The sequence below is a fragment of the Patella vulgata genome, chromosome 5 (genome assembly GCF_932274485.2).
Source record: "Patella vulgata chromosome 5, xgPatVulg1.2, whole genome shotgun sequence".
NCBI classification, from domain to species: Eukaryota; Metazoa; Mollusca; class Gastropoda; family Patellidae; genus Patella; species Patella vulgata.
Window position 1 is genome coordinate 52,421,775 of NC_065883.2, and position 4,780 is coordinate 52,426,554.

A 4,780-nucleotide genomic window follows, 5' to 3' on the forward strand; every position below is an offset into this window, starting at 1 on the left:
CTTGTAAAATAGGTTATTTTATTTGTTTGGGATTGTTTTTTTTTTGTTTTTTTTTTCAAATCTAAAGTGGTTTAAGGTTTTATAATCCAGCCATAGTTAATTCACGTTGGTTTGTAATAGTCATCTCCAGCAATTAAAATACTGCAATAAGTTCTCAGTATTTGAACTGAGCTGATTCAAATTGGTTTGTATTTGCCGTTCTCCACACGTTCCAACTGTTTATCCACGTCGATTGATGTCCCTACAAATATATACATACAAAATGATAAAACAGTAATAAATGAAATCACCATTAAACAGACACCTATACTTTATTTGTAACGTTTTATTTAGGCTATTTATAATAAACTGTTGTATACTGCTTTAATGGATTATTTTGAATGTATAAACTTTAAGAATGCTTTTTTAAAGATTGTGTAAATGATACCAAAGGTCACTTTGAAGAAACATAAGGATAGTGGTTTATGTCTTCCTGATCTCAGATTTCGGGATGTAATCATAATAATACACGAAACTCAATCTGATGTAAAACTCATCCACTGTAAAGAAATAAAAACCTGGATACATTGGTAGGTGACGTTATATAATTCATTTAAGATTAACTTGTGAAATGAAGTCTGATGTAGGGAGGGCTCGAGGGGGAGGGGCGGGGCTAGCGTCCATTCAACACCAACTAGGTTATTTCAGGACTGACAAATAATGTCCAAGGGTCTTTAGCAGTATGATAATTCACAACGATTGACAGGCGGTTCCTTGTCTCGTACAAATAACAGCCATCGACTTTAAAGGCTTCCTTGGAGCTTGCCCAATGTTTCAGTTTAATTAAAATACAGACCTATATTTCGTTTCGTTTTTTTTTATACTTTCGATGACTAGACTACATGAAGATCTGACCGGTTGTAAGGGAAGGTCGCGCCATACGAGCAATTTTGACCCTATGACATCAGACATTGAGTAATCAACCAGCATTGACGTTTCTAGTGGTTTACCCACATTTCCGTGCATGACACGCCAAGAACTCGCCGTAACAGACCGTTTCATTGGTTAATCCCTCACATTAACTCTTACAACTCTTCCAGATCCTAGTGTTGTGAAGACAAGTAAAACGAAATTTTGAACTATAAAAAACAAAACGAAATAGGATCTGTGTTTTAATCAGATTGTCCAATGTTTATATCCCTTTCAGGATGATCTATATTTAGGTTGCTTACCCAACCTTTCAAAAAATAACCGTCCTCCTGGCTAACGATTGGCAAATAACGCAGAACATATTTACATATTTTGAAGAGTTGTCGTGACCAGGAAATTAATGAATTATGCTTAAGAGAGAGAGAGAGAGAGAGAGAGCGAGCGAGAGAGTTGTGACGTAATTCGTGTTTGCGATATAGACGATTAATGTAACACATTCTTAGATATGCTAAGACTTGATTGTCATCCTCACAAAGGTGATTTAAAGTTGATTATGGACGGCAGCCGGAACTTGAAAAGTGAAAATAAATTTGAAAAGGACAAAACATGTTGGTGAAGGAGGCACATATATTTTGAAAACGGGTTGTGAATACATAAGCAATACATTGTGTGCTTAAAGTAACGATGCGTTACTTGCATTTTTCGCTAAAATATGAAGGCCTGTCAAATTTTCTCGCCCACAATAAAATGACGGCGGACTTATTATATAGCGAGCATTAAATGTTGAACGGAACGGAACCATTTTTGGACTGATATTCTTATCTGAGATTCTTCCTTTATAATATTATAGTTTACAAATGATTTCCACTGGACTAAATGACACATGAGAGTGTAACGCCCAAATTTGTATGTGTCATAGTGACAGACGTTATATATGTATGGATGTAACAATGGGGGGATGGGGGTGTTTGACCGTATCCTATCATTGCCTGGCTACTTGAGTTCTAACGGCCATAGGAATGTCCGTATAAAATAAAACCCCGGTAGATTTGCCAGTTTGTCAGCACACTTTGATATACATTGATGGATAGTAAGTTCAAAACAATACCACCTTGACATTAACAGGCGGCAAGTCTAGTATTTCGTATATAATTTTAAATAAAGAAGTCATGATTTGTAGCAGTTATTCAAAAATAATCATGATTAGGTTTTCGAACAAATGTATAACTAATACTATACAACAATAATTTAATATGCACTAAAAGATGTTGTGGTATTAATTTCGTTAGTGTATTTTTAGTTTTCACCACAACTAAAGATGGCGCAACGTATGACTTTGAATTTATGCTGTACTGAGGGAGAACGATACTTTTTCAATGGTGATCGTTCTGCAGCGAAACACACAGTATGTACAGAGAAATGAAACACAAAATCGGGTATATCTCCACACTGACTTTGTCTATAGACGTCAGTTTTTCAATGAAAACAGATTGTTATCCTAAACAGATCAACACAGATCGTCAATTTTATTGTTTACCCAGATTAAAGCTTTCATTAATTATCAAATGTTGTCTGATACAATAATGATACCATGCCTTCCCTGTGTAAAAGAACTGTGTAAATACTATCTGTAAAATATGTTGCTTACCAGATTCTTTTTCTTTAACCCTTCAACGTAAGCTGTAACTCTTCAGTAAAATTTAGCATCCGCTTTTTGCTGACTTCTTAGATAGAAGCGGGGTTACCGCACATCACATCTTAATTTATAACAAATAGGTGCAACGTATGCGACATGGGTGTGTTCTCAAGACAGCCAATAAACACCGTGCGGTTAGTGGATAACATTATTTGCATATTCATTTTAAACTAATTAAAATGTAATACATTCTATATATAGCTATCACAAATTAAATAGTCAAAACAAACTATCCTTACAGCGCTAGAAATCAGCGATTAACTACTGTAGACTTTAACAGACCTAATTGCGGTTTTTTTTTATCTTTGGTAGTCAAAATACATAATTATGAAATATGACAAGGGTAGTATATTTGCTAAGTGTAAAATATATAAACCAGGTCGTTCTAATTTTCAGCTCATAATGAAATCATTGGCTACGTTTATGGTCACACTGATCAGCAGTGATTTTTTGCTAGGCCGCTACAATCACTGATGAGGTTGACATCGATGCGACTTAATGAGTCCCAAATATTAACTTTTTTCTTCAGTCAAATTAAATTCTAAAACATTTTTTTCATTTATTAGAAAAATAAATAAAGACGTTTGAATTGTTTGTAGGTAAAAATCATTTCATATTTAGTGTAAATGGGTATTAAAGTAAGTAAAATTCACCATTTAGCCCGAATCAGTAACGTCTTATGTAAACAATGCACGTGCTATTGAGCCAATGATTGACGCCGCGTGATGTGACGTCACGTGTCGAAACAGTCATCTGTAACAGAGATATTAAAAGATCTCTGTGAAACAGATTGGTTTATGGTCTTTTCACTAAAATACTTTTCTATCCCTTTATGAATGATGAATATAATCTGATCAACCAAGAACAATGTATTACCAATGGACATGGACAGTCAAGAGCAGAATTGGTCCGAAATGTCTTTATTTTTCACTATAACTTTATTCGTAAAGTGGCAAACCAGGGTTATATCTTTGGTCTAACCATTCCGTAGGCAACCATAATAGTCGAAACAAAATTAAGGGAAATAAATTATTAAACACTGAACTATTATAGGATATTAATTACTGGTACATATAGAAAAGAAGAAATGACAAATTGGAATGCAACCCCCACTCGACACAAACTAGGTCATTTCGTGAGTAAATGAACATTTTTATTTCAATAATCCGCTTGCATATAGGTGTTTTTATCACTGGGGCGAGACCAGGGGCCCCTGAGAAAATCCACGAGGTTGGAGAGGCTACCCTATTCTTTGCCACGAAAAAGCTTGGAATCGAAACCACGTCACTTGTCAATAACAAATCGACCCCCACTCTCCAGATAGGTAGTATGTTATTTAAATGAACACAGATAGACTAAGATTAACGTAGATAACGGGAGTTGTATAGATGGAAGGTTGTCATAATAATGTACACATTTCTGCGCAATAGCTTTTGTCAGTATGTGCAGTAGGGCGAATGAAATAAATTCAATGAATCTAATTCAACGCATAATAGTATAAGTAAAACAATTTAAAAATATTGAATGTCACAAGTTACTTGTACCAGGAAGTTTAAAGGTTAGCTATATGAAATTTGATGTAAGGGTAATCCAAGCTGATTACTTAAATAAAAAAGGCCCAAACATATCAACTATGTTCAATAGAAAATGTTTTTCTTAACCACATGGGCGCTTCGGTAATATAATCATAAAACATAAAAGATCGTAATCAGTATGCAAATTCCGGTGGACTAATTCGCCAAAGTGAAGAGAGAGAAATATGGTTGAACGCCCACTTGACACAAACTAGGTCATTTGAGGTACACTTATATTTCAATTATTCACTTGTGCGAAGGTGGAAACCGTAGAACGCATAGAAGACCCGTGTGGCTGGACAAGCGACCCTACTCCTTGTGACGTACATGCTTAGGATCGAAATTATACCACCTAACTCAATGACAGCCCTTATGACCTGAAGCGCTCGCGTTTGACCACGCAACAATACCACCCCACCCCTAAAAATTCGGCAAAATAGACCAAGAGCAAGTGGACTCGCCACAAGAATAAATGCCTATGATGGTGAGTAGAATCAGGGGTTCATGAAACGGTTAGCTTCATCGACTGCGTGAGTTCAAGGATTTATGGTGAACTGGAATAAATGTAGATTTATTCCCCTTTATTACAGAAACGCAGACA